The following is a 16,638-nucleotide window of genomic DNA, read 5'->3' on the forward strand; positions in this document are numbered from 1 at the left end:
GTAACCAAGCCTAAATCCTGTAATTTAAGCCAAAGACACTGGTTAAAGTGAAAACTGTATCCATTAATGCAAGCTGAAAGGAAAACTGCTTCCTTAAAGTCTACCATTACAGCTTCGGGATTCCAATTCAGGACTTCTTTCTTTATTAGTAAAAAGAATTTTTCATATATATGCTTTCTCTCGTTCAGGAGAATGCCAAAGAGCTCCTTCGTGGCTAAGCGGTTAGCGTACGCGCCTTTGGCGTGGGAGGTCCGGGTTCGATTCCCGGCGGGAGCTCATGTGGTTCGGATTCCACGTTAATCAGTAGGTCCACGTCTCATATAGCCTCGCTGCTGAACGGGACGTTAAACTCAAAATCAACTCAACTCAAGGAGAATGCCAAAATCCACTGGAATCACATTAGTTTCCTCTATTGAACCTCCAATAACTACATGAACTACAAAAATTTCGAAGAAAAGTTTGCTGCAGCTCTTAAACGTGGTATCAATAAAGAAGGTTGTGCTGCCCTGTTAGGCAGCCTGCAAAATGAAACTATTCAAGGACTCTTGGCTGTGGCTGCTACTCGAAATGAAACCTCTAGATTCCATATCCCACTCTGATCAAAAACTAAGAAACATTCACAGAAGTAGGGCCAGCTATAGAACCTGTATTGGGAATAGGAATTCTTATCTCGCTTTTAAATCATGACATTTCATTGCATCTGGCACTTGTACGGAATTGGGAATTTTTTCGACATGTACGGAAGTAGTAGGAATGTGCGCAAATAGGAGGACACCCCTAGAACACGTGAATGAACATTTTTGTCCTAATAAAAAATGAATACTGTAGTATGTAAGTTTTATATTACGGTAATACAAAGCAGATTTTTTAGTTTCTTTTTACATAAATGGATGTGGTGTATGACGTACAGATGTGTGTCACAGTATACTAAATATTTTCAAAAATGGTCATATTTTGAATCACTGACGCAAAACTTAGAATTTTATCAGTCTCGGCTTTAGAAGATTCGGAGTGCACTAGTGTTGAGGATACCTGGATTGAAATTAGAGATAGCATTAAAATTTCAGCAAAGGAAAAATTGGGACACGCGGAAATACGTAGCAACAAACCATGGTTCGACCAGGAATGCATAAAACTAGCAGAGAAGAGAAAACAGGCAAAATTACGCTGGCTACAAACTCCGAATGAAATAACTACATAAAATTTCGCAGATATCAGGCGGGAAACATCCAAAACTTTTAGGACAAAGAAACGCGATTTTTTGAAAGCTAAAATTAAGGAACTTGAAGATAATAGTAAAAATAAAAACATCCGGGACATATATAAGGGAATCAACGAATTTAAGAAAGGCTATCAACCTCGTGCTTATATATTAAAGAAATCTGACGGTACAGTTTTCACTGACACGGATAGCATCTTAAATAGATGGAAAGATTTCTTTGACGATTTGCTTAATACGCAACCGAAAACTAGTGTGCGTGGAGAAAAGGTGATACACACCGCAGAACCGTATATTCCAGAACCCAACCGAATAGAAGTAGAAACTGCTATAAAGAAATTAAAGAAACACAAATCTCCGGGTGTAGATGAAATTCCGGCTGAGTTAATTTTAGCTAGAGGCGAAAAATTATGGAACAAGATACACAAACTCATTGTCCTTATCTGGAACAAGGGAGAATTGCCACAAGAGTGGAAAGAATCAATCATTGTTCCAATTCACAAGAAAGGCGACAAAACTGACTGTAATAATTATCGAGGCATTTCTCTTCTGTCAACATCCTATAAAATCCTTTCAAATATTCTATTAGCAAGACTGACCCCATACGCAGATAAAATTATTGGAGATTATCAATGCGGATTTAGACGGAATCGATCAACTATCGACCAAATATTTACCATTCGCCAAATACTCGAAAAAAAAGTGGGAATACAATACCCCGGTACATCAACTATTTATTGATTTTAGAAAGGCGTACGACTCGGTTAGGAAAGAAACATTATACAACGTTCTTACAGAACTTGGAATACCGAGAAAGCTAATTAGATTAATTAAGATATGTTAAATGAATCCCAAAGTAAAGTCCGGGTAGGAAAATTTTTGTCCACGAGCTTTCACGTCGAAAATGGCCTTAAACAAGGAGATTCATTGTCGCCATTATTATTTAACTTCGTTCTGGAATACGCTATAAGGAAAATCAAAGATAGCAACCAGGGCCTACAGTTGAACGGTATTCACCAGGTTATGGCATATGCTGATGATGTAAATTTAATAGGTGATGATAGGAGAACAATAGAAAGAAATGCAGAGATCTTATTAAACGCTTGCAGGGACATGGGATTAGAAGTAAATGCAGATAAAACTAAATACATGGAATTGCGTCGAGACCGGAATACAGCAAATTATGGATGCGTTCAAATATTAAATAATACTTTTGATAAAGTGGATAGTTTCAAATATCTAGGTTCAATATTAACAGAGGAAAATCATATTCAGGAAGAAATTAAATGTCGACTAAAAGCAGGGAATTCGTGTTACTATTCGGTTCAAAATCTCTTGTCGTCGCGAATTCTGTCGAGGAATTTGAAGCTTAAAATATACAAAACGGTAATCATGTCTGTTGTTTTGTATGGCTGCGAAACATGGTCACTTACTCTGAGGGAAGAACATACACTGAAAGTATTTGAGAACAAGATTCTGAGACGAATATTTGGACCCAAGAGGAACGGGAATGGGGAATGGCGGAAACTTCATAACGAGGAACTACATAATTTATATAGTTTACCCAACATTGTTAGGGTCGTGAAGTCTAGGAGGCTTAGGTGGGCGGGTCATGTAGCTAGAATGGAAGAAAGTAGGAACGCTTTCGAAGTCTTGACTGGAGGACCAATCGGAAAACGACCATTAGGAATACCTAGGCGCAGATGGCAGGACAATATTAAAATGGATCTCGCAGAGATTGGAATACAAAGTAGAAACTGGATGCAGTTAGTTAAGGATAGAAGTCAGTGGAGAGCTTTTGTGAACGCGGCATTGAACCTCCGGGTTAGCAGCAAAGTTAGTCTAGTTAAATTACATAATAAATTACTGAAGTGAGCGACGTATCAAATTATATTTGTGGTTCTGTCTGTCCGTGAGTATCTCTCTTTCACAAGTTTAACATTGGTATTGTCTTGCTTGACTGTCAACAATTATGTCAATTTGTAGACTTCCATAGCATGCTATGCATAGGCAGGGGCAGATCCAGGACGGACTTCTGGGTGGGCGGTGGGTTGTAATACTGCTACTTAGAGCTACTTTTAAGAGCTTCGAACTCTGGGATGGGTTTTATTTATATTTAAAATAAGAAAGTCTTTTCTTCTGCGGGGGGAGGCGATCGTGGCAATCGCTCCCTCCCGGATCCGCCCCTGTCCATAGATATCGGAATTAAACTTCCAAACTTTAATGTGCATAAATGTCGGAAGTCTTATAGAATGGGTATTTCCATCCGTTCGTCTGTCAACGGTTATCAGAACATAAACGGTAAGTAATATCGAGAAGCATTTTTTTGGAATCGATTCAGAACCCCAAGAGGAAGTTCCATCATCTCCAATAACCGTCATTAAACCGGAAATGGTAGTAATAAAATGTTTCCGGTTTTCACGCTGATCACAATATAACGAAAACGGTAACAAATGGTAACGACCAGTTTTCTCGGAATCAATTTAGCTTCTCAAGATAACATCTATATTCACTTCTAACACTACTAAAATCAAAAGTGATAGAAATTTACCAGTAAGCATACTTCCGATTTTAATATTCATATCCACATAACCAAAACAGTAAAAGGTGTCGAGGAACGGTATTGTGCAATCGATTCAGCGTCCGAAGAAAATGTTCCAACTTCTCCGTTAACCCTATAATCAAAATTGAAGTGGTAGAATCCAATGTTTCCGATCACAATGTTGTTCGCAATCAAACAATAACAATAAGATAGCGACAAGCAGATTTCAGATTTTTGTAATCGATTAAACGTCTAAAGAATACATACCGTGACCACCTTTACAGATTCTACTGAAACCGAAAATCGTAGATTTCTTTCAGCATTTCGATATTTATCTGCATAGAACAAGAACGATTAAAGATATCGAGAAGCATCCTAACAATAGGTTTCAAATTGGAAGTGGTATAAATCCGTCGTCTCTCGTTTCAACGGTGATTGCAATAGAGCGAAAACGGTAATAAATAGCGACAATCAATTTTTTGGAATCGATTTAGGGTCTCAAGAAAATACTCCATATTCAACCTCTACTAAAATTGTAAGTGATAGAATTTACTAATACTTCCGACTTAAATATTCATCTCCATAGGGCAAAAACAGTGAAATATATCGATGATAAGGACGCCGATCGTGGGTTGGGGCGGGGCGGGGGCCGGCCTTCTCCAAAGTTCACGTGGCCCCCTGCATTGCATTTATGAATATGCAATGTTTGGCATAATTTGAATTAAATTTATCTTAAAATTCTCATATATGACTTCTGTATCTGAATGTCCCTTCCCCCAAAGTTACAGAGAAACCACCGCCCTTGATCGAGGAACGATGTTTTTGAATTGGTTCAGTGTCCCAATAATATGTTTCAACTCCTCCGTTACTCCAATAATCAAAACGGAAATGCTTTCGTTTTCGAAGTTCATCGCTCTGGAACGAAAAAGGTAGTAGATAGCGCCAAGCAGCATGTGATTTGTTTCAGCGTTTTAAGGAAACATGCCACGACCACTCATAATACTCTACTAAAACCGAAAATTGTGGAAATTTACTAGCATTTCCGACTTTGCTTTTGATCTAAATTGTTAAAGTGATCAAGGAGCGGTTTCTTGAATTTAATTCAGCGTCCCAAGAATAGGTTCTGATTCCTCTATTAACCCTCTATTCAAACCAAAAGTGATAGAAATCTATCGTTACTTGTTTCAGCGTTGATAGGCAGAGAACTTAAGCGGTCATAGATAGCAACAAGCATTTTTTTTAATCGATTAAGTATCCTAAGGAAACCTATTACATCTGAAGATAATAGACCTATAAACTCTCTATCTTGCAGTATACTTGAACCGGAAATGCCAGAAATTCACTAGTATTTGAGGTTTCAATATTGATCTCCATAGAGCAAAATGGAATAGAATACTAGGAAACGATTTTTTGCAAAACATTCAACGCTTCAATAATTTTATCTCTTCTGTTAAATTTCCAGACAAATTGGAAGTTTTGGAAATCAAGTTTCCGATTTCAACGTTGATTACTATAGAACATAACTGTACTAGATAGCGATAAGCCGTTTCTTCTAATCGGTTTGGCGTCTCAAGACAGATACTATCTCCACTCGTACTATTCTACTAAAACCGGAAGTGATAAAATTTTACTAATACTTCTGGTTTCCACATTGATCGTCCTAAATAGAACAAAAGTGGTAATAGATAGCGACAAGTCGTTTCATTATCGATTCAGCATTTCAAGGAAAGACACTATCTCAACCGATAACACTAAACCTGGAAATTGTACAAATTTACTTCGAAATTCGATTTTAATATCGATCTCCCTAGGGATTTTGAGAAACGATTTCATGAAGTCGATTCAGCATACAAAACAGAGTTTGTCTTCTGCATCAACCCTTTATTCATCCTGAAAATGGTAGAAATTACCGCCTTCGATATGAACATTTGATCACCAGAAAACAAAAATGATAATAGATAGAGTCTAGCAAATTTTAAAAATAAATTCAATGTCTCAGAAAAATAAATTCAATGTCTCAATAAATTCAATATCATCTTCATCCATATTACTTTACTCAAACTGGACGTAGTAAAAATTATCTAGTACTTCAGATTTCAATATTGCTTACCATAAAGACAAGTGTTCTTTCTTTAATCGATTCAGCGTCTCAAGAAAATATATCACCTCTGTCCGTTACACTCTATTAAAGGTAGAATTGGTAGAAATTTAATAGTACATAAATTTTGTTTCAATACTAATCCCCAGAAAGTAGCTGATTGGAATTTTTAACCCTCAAGTCAAACCGGAAGTATTAGAAATCATTGTCTCCTGTTTCAACGTTGATCACCACAGAGCAAAAACAGGAATACGTAGCGAAAAGCAGATTTTTGAAACCAACTGAAACAGCAACTCCACCCGTCACTGTGATATGTCCGAAGTACTCGCAGTTGACTACTACTTTCAGTTTCAATGTTGATCGCTACAAATCAGAAACAGCAACAGATAGCGACAAACTGACTGTTCCAATCGATTCATGATCCTCAGGAAAGATTCAATCTTCTTCTGTAAATCTCTACTAACAAAAGAAGTGATATTTTTTTCCATTTCCGGTTTAAATATATATCTACATAGAGCAAAAACGATAAGAAATATCGAAAAGCCGTCTTTCGGTATCAATTAAGAATCCCAAGAAAACAACTATTTCGACCTTTATCCCTGCTTGCCAACCGAAAGTGACAATCTATCGCTTACGGCTTCAACATTGACCAAAATAATGTAAGAGGATAAATAAAGAGGAACACTGTTTTAGTATGGTATCAGTACCTTAGGAATTTGTTATATATTCGACTTCATTTCACAGTTGTAAGTAGAAGTGATTGCAATACATCACTAATTCCGGTTTCCATAGAAAGAAAAGTGGAACACGACAGAGAGAGAAAAACGGAAAATTTTGTGAGTTATGAATTACTTTATGGTGTTCATTCAGCACTCAAAAGAGTTTCAATTCCACCTTTATCACTGTTCTGAAACAAACTAACGAAACATACAATTTCTGATTTTAACGCTGATCATCATAGTGCAAAATGGTAACAGGAGGATTCAGTTTTTCTATGTGGATTCAGTATCGCATCCATAGTTTCCATCTGAGGTTTTATTCCTTTATAACCAGAATTAGTACAAATTTACAGTTACGTCCGGTTTTAATATTTTCCATGATGCGAAAATCATGGAAATTACAATCTAAAATTATCAGTGAAAATTGCTTTGCAGTAAACTTACTGCAGTCGATAACACTTAATTCCAAAGTACTTTCAATTTTTAAAGAGATTTGCTTAACTTTGTCAGAAACAAGATGAAACTTAACCAAAAATTCGGTTATACACAAATGCAAAGGTACAGAGATATTTAAAGTTAAATTTAATCGGAGAAAATTTGTTTTATCAGCAAAATATTATGAATTGCAAATCACAACCAGTTCACAAGCACAAATTTAACAAAAAAAGGAATACTCGAAGAAATATAGTTTTATATTTATCATAGGGATTTAACTGCTGGGCTTTGTCTTCTCAATATTTGCTTATTTCCATTCAATGTTCCACACCAAGAAATAAAACGAAGAGAAAAATCAGACAAAACAAGCAATGACGAAAGAAAACAAAACTCTAGGCAATAAAATCCTTGTTTTCCACAAAAGGGCAGCTATACGAGCTCGTCCCTTAATCCTAGACCTCCACCTTCGTACTTGACTCATAAACAATTAAACGTACGAGGCAAGTTGTGTCTGTCCGGTAAGTCGAAATTCATCCTTCCGATTGACATCGTTGGAAACCCCGCCAGTCACAAAGGTATGCGCAAGAATACTAAATCTTGGTTGCTAACAAAATCTTGAATTCTATATTAGAATCTTCAATGTTCAAAGAAGTTCAATAATCTTTTCATTATACTTTCGTAAGCTGTGGCAGGATATTTAATTTACACATAAAAATATTCTTTCTTTATCTCTCCACAGCTCCTGGAAAATATTTCCTAATACTACATTGGGGCGTCGAGAGAGCGATACCACTATTCTCTCAGACCAAAGAAAGAAAATTTTCCATCGGTAATTTTTCGTACAATATTTTATACTTCCACTGTAAAACTCATAACAGAAAGTTTACAAAAATGAAATCTTTAAGTTTTACGGCTAAAGGAGACGGTAATGAGTCGGTTAGGCTAAAGTAGACGGTGATCATTAGAAATGATTATAATGTTGGAATAAAAAAGTGAGAGGAAACGGGAGAACTCCGAGGAAACCCACGCACACGGAAGTTTACGAAAGATGAGAATGAGTTTAAAATTTTTTAAAAAATTAAATACACAAATATTTAAATAGAAAATCTTTTTTTTAAATCTTCCGTTAGCCTTACATAATTCAACTTCTCTCTGTTTCTTTTATCATTATTAATAAAGTATAAAAACTTTCATTAAATATATCAGATGTAATGAACAAATTAAAGTTTTAATATTACTTTAAAATTCACTCAATTGAGGTTAACAATTTCTTATAATTTCTTTGTACTATAAACTACACTAATCATTCTAATATTTACCTTTGTACAAATAGTCTCTACTATAATTTGTTTAAAAAAATTGTGTGTTTAGTACTAAAAATTTTCTTCGTCATTTCTTCTAGGAAAATCTTAATATTGGATACATGAACTCGGCGATATGAACTCCTACTATGAACTAGATCTGACAGTAGGGCAGTGTTAGAAGTTTGATGTCTTCTAATGTACTGCCTTTCCTATTTATTGCATAAAGACCTCGATATTTTTTCCGTCAATGAAGATTTAATATGAGTTTTAGCAAGTACTTTATCCCCAACATTCACAATCACCGGTTTGTTATACTTGGAAAGTATTTCTTGTCCTTTGCCACGCTTTTTCATGTTCTCAAGCGCGTACGTCCAATTCTGAAATTTCAAAATGAGATTATTAGGACTATTAATCTTCCAATGAGATTCCAAAGGGGTTAAAACTGGATGTTCAAGAAATAATTAGGCTAGAACAGACGTAAGTCCTTAGTGTTTACAAATGTTCAAAGAAAATTGCAATTTCGGTATTAGCCGAGAGCGCTCACTCTGTTGGAACAATATGCTCTGATACAATATTTCAGATTTTTCACAAACCTCTCCAAAATATTGGCTTTCGCATGATAGGACTGATTCTTATGTGTTCAATGCCAAGTCCGAATAGAAACAACTTAATTTTTCTGGACAAAAACTAGAAATGTTATAAGTAGAGTGTTTCCGGGAAACCTATCCTGCTGAATATTTCGAGCTCATCTTTTCTAGGAAAACACCTAGAAGCGTTATCGTCTTCTATTAGAATAAACTTAAAGCCATGCGAAAATGAAATATTTCAGTTTTATGCCGGTTAGGCTAAAGAAAACGGTGATGATGAGAAATGAATGAAATGGTGGAAAGAAGTAAGTTGGAGGAAACGGGAAAACCCCGAGAAAACCCAAGAGCAGATGTTTGTCCACCACAAAGTCCACACGGCGCGAGCTGGGATCGAACCATGGACCTCAAGCACTGAAAGTGATCGCTCTACCACTGAGCCACCGCGCCTCTTTCTTAAAGCCATTCGAATTAGAGATTGTGCTGATTACGCCAATAAATAATTTTGCATTCTTGTTGCATACTTGGAGATCAATGGACCAATTTCCCTCTTATTGTTATCCTTCACGTTCTGAAGAAAGCTTTACTAATCTTTGTCTAGCTCTTTCATTATTCATTACACCCAATATATCACTGCTTTGCCAACATTTATTCACCGTATGATATGTGTGAATCATGTTTCATCCGTGTAGACAACTGGTATATTGGGTCGCTTGTCAATTTTTCGAAGCACCTTTATCCCTCAACTAATGTAGTGAATTTTTAGTACATAGTTAGTGACATGAGGTCCCTGGGTCTCCTTATTAATTTATTAAATATTAAAAGGAACACAATTACTTTTGAAAGACAAATTTGTTTTAAATATACATTGTAGCTATAGGACATAATGTACCATAAACATAATAAAGAAATATAGCAATGTGCATGATAAAACATGCTCAAACCAGTCTGGTATAAGTTTTCTAATGTGAATATAGATAGCTTAATATGTGGTTACACTGACACTGATATCCAAATTATAATAAATGAACTTCTCAAATTTATTGTCAATGGAAGGCAAGACATTTACAAACTTGTGAAATGTTTGAAGTATATATTAGTTTCGCCAATTTTGCAAAGGTCTGTTCTACCTTACTTCTCACTGCATCACTTTTACTTTCTGACATGACATGTAACATGAAACAGGCAATTATTTTTTTTTTCAGTAAATTCAGAATCATACACATTCACACTAGATGGGCCAGGTTTGTCAAATATATTGAACGAGAAAAAGTGATTATAAAGTTTTCAAAATGCATAAAATATGAACACTGGCAAGATTCTTCATGGCTAAGCGGTTAGCGTGCACGCCTTTTGCGTGGGAGACCCGGGTTCGATTCCCGGAGGGAGCTCATATGGTACGGATTCCACGTTGATCAGTAGATCCTGTCTCATATAGAATCGCTGCTGAAAGGGACTTAAAACTCAAAATCAATTCAACTCATGAACACTGTCATGAAACAAAATAGTAACACAATTAGTGACGTGTGGTCCCTGGGACTCCACTAACTGCAGGGAAACGTAACAGTGACTCTTAGACATCGGACTCTAGAGCTACTTGTAGCGCTTGCGAGCGAGAAAAGTACTGGGAGTGGCACGTAATCAAGGTCAATCGTCTGCTAGAGGGAGAAGGAAAAAAAGGTGTTCAGCGTCCGTGGAACCTCAAGTCACCAATTAAGGGTTAAGTGCGCGACACGTCGTGTTCTGATATCTTGACGTTCTATTAAAATTGACCTTTTTTGAACCTTTTGAAGGTGAATCGTATTTGCTTTAGAAGTTTTCGTGAAGTTTAGTTCTTACCTTTCCTCTTAGAGTGCAACAAGCAACTTTTTCGACGTGGAAATTTCTTTCTAGATTTTATAATATTCTAAAAATTTTTCGCGCACAACAGACTTTTCAAAATCATCTCGAAATATCCTTCTTCACAATCAGGGTGTACGTGGAGTTGCTACTTTCATTCCGCACCTTTTGGTTCTTTCGAAGTCTCGACGTGTGTTTAGCACTGTTCTTTCACGTCGACCTACAGGTTGAGCTGCTTTTGCTATTGCTTGAGTCAAAGGAATTAACAGACCACTCTTTTTCTTCTTGATAAGATTTTAATACTTTAAAAATAATACTTTCGCTATGAAAACAAAAAACAATTTATGGTGATTTGTGAGATATCGATGGCATCTCGTTTACCTTTCAAGTAAGTAATCGATCTTTTCCACAGGAAACGCAAACCGTACACCAATCACTGCATCGTAGTTAAGTTGGACTTCTCACCTTCGATATTCCTATCAGTGTTGTCGGACACGGCAAGCGAAATTACACACACCTTCCGACCAAATTGCACAATACATAACAACCTATATATATGTATATTATGTCTGATGATGTACATACCTATACGTACATCGACCAACCATTGTTCAAAGATTCAGCGTTTGATTTATTATTATTATTATTATTATTATTATTATTATTATTATTATTATTATTATTATTATTATTATTATTATTATTATAGCAAAACCGACACCTTCTTCCCGCCCATTGTCACAGAAAGAGTATTGAATCTTTGATTTAACTTCTCTCACTTTTTTCTATTTTTAACCTTTGTTCAATAAGAGAACTCCCATCCCTCTCGTTCACTCTGTCGTTTATCTGCTTGAAAAATAACATTATCCTGACTAGTACTGAGAAGACAAAAAAGACTTCTTATCCCCCCCGTCCGCCTCATGTTTTGGTCAACATCGAGGGTCAACATTCATTCATATTGCTTGGCTTGAACAAAGAGGCTTTGCTAACGGTCGTGACACCCTCTTCTGAAAAACGAGAAATGAGGTACCAAGGAAGCAAGATATGTTTTATTGCGAAGCCCTGAAGTCAGACGTTGGCAATCGTAGTTTTTGAAAGGCAATTTTTAGAAAAAAATAGAAATAATGAATATTGAAATGAAAGGAACTTCGCAAAAATCATCAATAATAAAAATTTTGAATTGACCAAAGTGCACACAAAATGCACACAGATTGGGATTACACACAAAATGCACACACAAGGAAAAATTGCACACATTTTGTGTAATTACACACACATTGGCAACGCTGATTCCTATAGTGTTAGTTTCTAACACCAAATTCCGTACCATTCGAGTGTAATGAATATCTACCCCTCCTATTAAGAAAACCTCGAAGTTCATCTTTGTGAATCAAAGTTATTCATTTGGCAGCTTTGCTTTCATTGTTTAAAGCAAATGCTGTTGTGTAGTTTTGAGATAAGGCGTCTCCGAAATCACGACTATATCAGATCATGCGATCTCCGATCGACTGTCTAAACGGTGTCTTGAGTAACAAAATTCTTTTGCATTGAGATCATACTTAAAAACAATGGACCTATTTTCCTCTTACTGTTATCCTTTACCTTTTGAAGAAAGCTGGAATAATCTTTCTCCAGCACTCATTATTCATTACACCCAATAAACCACTGTTTTGCCAACATTTATTCACCGTGTAATGTGTGTTAATCCATGTTTCGTCTGTGTAGACAAGTGGTACCTTGGGCCTCTTGTCAATTTTTCGAAGCGCCCTTAAGTACGCGGCACGCTGGGCAACGACTTCTTGATGTTCCATTAAAATTGACCTTTTTTTTGAACATTTTGAAGCCGAATCTTATTTTATTTAGCAGCTTACGTAAAGTTTCATTCTTACCTGGAAAAATAATATCCTCTTTGAGCGCATCAAACAACTATCTGAACGTGGTAATTTTTGTGTACTTAATAATATTCTAAAAATTTTCGGCGCACAACAGACTTTTCAACGTCATTACAATATATCCTTTTTGAAATATGGGTATACGAGGAATTCCTACTCTCATTCAGACCTTTCGGCTCTTTCGAAGTCTCGACGCATGTTTAATACTGTTCTTTCACTTCGACCTACAGCTTGAGTTGTTTGTACCGTTGCTTAAGTCAATGGAATTAACAGACCACTCTTTTTCTTTCTTGACAAGATTTTAATACTTTAAAAATAGTACTTTTACTATGAGAACAGAAAACAATTTTCGGGGATTTGTGAGATATCGATGACATTTCGTTTACCTTTCAGTTAAGTAACGCAACAATAACCTTCGATTACCATTCGAGTGTAATGAATATCTACTCCTCCTATTAAGAAATCTTGAAGTTCATCTTTGTAAATCAAAGTTATCTATTTGGCAACTAAGGTTTCATTGTTGAAAACAAATTCTATTGTTAGTTTTGAGAGAAGGCGTCTCCGAAATTACTTCCATATTGGATCATAGATCTCGGATCGACTGTCTAACAGTGTCTTCAATAGTAAAATTCTTTTGCACTGAAATCATATTCGGATGTGCTGCAAAAGTGTGGTGAGAGAGAAAACTGTAAATCTTTCATCGCCACACCCTTAACCGGCTCCTCAGGAGTCCTGGATCCGCCCATTATTGAGATGGTATATAAAGATAACTTTCCTTCATGCCTAACCTGTCATTATTTAGCATGGTTTGTAATTTTAAAAAATCAGTATTTCTGCAACGTTTTGAAAACTTTATTTTAAAAAAAGTGTGTGTGCCTTCGTAGAGTGAAGACGTGCCTGCAGCGAGCTCCGGAGTGCGACCAAGCGTAACATGGGAGATACAATAAGTGCGTGGAGGGCCAGAATAGGCCTTTTTACTGCGTTAGTGAAAAACAGTTCTGATGTACAGTGTGAAAGGGGTACCAAACGCCAAAATGCATATTTTGTATACGGTTTGGTTCTAGTTACGATGCTTATAATTGGTTGTGTGGAAAGCAATCCAGGGCCCCCTCACAAATCTGAATTGGCAGATATCAAGGAAATCCTTAACAATGTTCTCAGTTCCAACGAACAAATTGTCGTAGAAATAAAACAATTAAAAACGAGTGTATGTGAACTAACAAGCAGGTTCAACAACGTTGAATTACAGTTAGAAAACATGTCTAGTGAAGTGAGTGATTTACGAGAATATGCGAAATATTTAGAAGACAAAATCGACTATCTTGAAAACCATTCAAGAAGACAAAATTTAGTGATATATGGCATAGAAGAAAGTGTAAAATAAACTTGGGAAGAAACCGAAACCAAAGTGAGAACAGTGATTCAGGATAGACTCCATATTGAACTACAAGAAGAAGACCTACAGCGAACGCACAGAGTGGGAAGGAAAGCGCCAGGAAGAAACCGACCTATTGTGTGCAAATTTATTAGTGATAAAAAGAAGGAACTTGTGTTAAAAAATAGGAGCAAACTTCGAGGCACTAAAATATACGTCGACCAAGATTATTCAAATAAGGTGCGTGACGAATGGAAGCAACTTCAATTTTTCTTAGATGAGGCTAGAAGGAAAGGTAGCTTCGCGTATATGTAATTTCGGTTTTTATTCGTAGATGGGAAGAGATTCACCCTTTGGGACTTGAAAGAAAGAGACCAGCAGCAAACAACAATGACTGCATTCCAAAGTGATAGTGTGCCACCTGAACAGCCCGGGGCTAAAGAAATCCAACAGCTGAGTTCCGAAGGCGCCACAGGGAGCAGGAAGAAGAGTTTATCTTCCCCCTCTTCGTACAAGAACCAACTTATTGTGACAAACCCAGTCAAATGAAAAATGTGTATCAAGGACTCTCCATCTGTAAGTAAGATAATAGATAAAAATATGCATGTACCAGAATGTTTAAAAAAGAAGGTCGGTGACACGTTAACACAAGTAGGTAGAACTAACTTGCAAATATATTTCCAGAATTGTCGTAGCTTACGATGTAAAAGTGAAATATTTTATAGTAATGTTTTATCTTCTAACTATGATATTATTATAGCTGTTGAAAGTTGGTTGTGTGAGGGTTACTATAATTCTGAATATTTTGATGACAGATACACGGTATTTCGCCAAGACAGGAACTTGAAACTATTTGGGACATCAAAGGGAGGGTGTGTAATAATAGCAATACATTCAGATTTCAATGTTCAGTTTGTTAATTCATATGATGCAGGAATTGAATATATTCTAATCAAACTTATAAACAAATCATTAGTTGTGTATATTTGTGCTTTGTATATAGGGCCAGAATCGAAAATAAGCACTTACGAAAACTTCTATCAATTCATTGAAAGTAATTGCCCAGTGGGTAGCTCTATTCTCTGTATTGGGGACTTCAACCTCCCGGAAATTAGCAATTCTATGTTTGACTTCACTCATTCCTCAACTAAATGTAAAAGCCTCCTCAATTTCCTGTCACTCTATAATTTAACTATGTATAATAATATACAAAATACCAATAACCGTACACTGGACCTAGTACTCTCGAATGCATGCGAAATTGAAGTAAACCGTGAAAATTCACCATTGGTACCTATAGACAATCACCATCCCCCCTTAATTATAGCGCTTTCAGTTAAACGTTTTCCAAAACAAAAAGTAAACAATAGATCATCTGGTTTTAATTTCAGAAAAGCCAATTATCATAAAGTGTATTTAGAACTTTCAAAAGTTAATTTTAATTGCCTTTCATGTTTAAATGACGTAAATAAAGCTGTAGAAACTTTTTATCAGTTAATTGACGACGTATTTAAACAATGCATTCCAACTAAAAAGAATCCCAGTAATAAAATCTTTCCTGTCTGGTTTAACTCAGAAATAATTCGAAAAATCAAACAAAAATCGTACTATCACAAAAAGTGGAAGAACATAATAGACAACAATACATATTACCGTGATAAATTCTGTAGTTTAAGGACGGAGGTAAAGACAAAAATTGCGAAAGCATACAAAGAATTCGTAGCTAACTCCGAGAATTGCATAGCAGATGATCCAACAAACTTTTGGAATTTTATCAAAAATAAAACAAGGCATTTGACTAATGGCCCCCTTATGTATAATGGTGAAAATCTACAGTGTAACAGGGATATTGCGGAGGCTTTTGCACATTATTTTAAGTCTGTTTACAATCATGAACCTGTGAGTTATAACACTGATCCTCTAATGTCACACGAACCTAGAAGTATATCACTCGATATTTTCCAAATCACTGAAATAACAATATCAGAAATAGAACATGCCATTAAAAGGTTGAAATTTAGAACAGCGTGTGGCCCTGATGGTATCCCACCCTACATAATAAAGGGAACTATTGATATCATAAAACATCCTATACATATACTATTAAACATGTCCGTAAAATATAATGTTTTTCCAGACCGATGGAAAGAAAGCTTGATATGTCCTATTCCAAAAACTAGCAATGCTAAAAATATAGAAAGCTTTATACCAATTGCAATTCTATCCCCATTTGCAAAAATTTATGAATATATAATACACAATCGCTTACTTAATCATGTTAGATCCAGTATCTCTGTATACCAACACGGATTTCTCAAGAATAGATCCACTTCAACTAATTTGACAATTATAACAAACTTTATAGCTTCAGAACTAGACAAAGGAGGGCAGGTGGATGTAATCTATACAGACTTTCAGAAAGCGTTCGATTTAGTTAACCACGACATTTTGCTTGAAAAACTAGCTCTTATGAATCTTTCTAAGCAAGCATTAGTACTTTTCACATCATACTTACGTGATCGTAAACAATCTGTAGCTTAGAAAGGTCATATCTCCAAAAATTTTAATGCTACATCGGGAGTACCGCAAGGATCAAACCTTGGACCTTTATTATTCCTCATCACTATCAAT

This window comes from Thermobia domestica, chromosome 9 (assembly GCF_964235325.1).
Source record: "Thermobia domestica chromosome 9, izTheDome1.hap1.1, whole genome shotgun sequence".
NCBI classification, from domain to species: Eukaryota; Metazoa; Arthropoda; class Insecta; order Zygentoma; family Lepismatidae; genus Thermobia; species Thermobia domestica.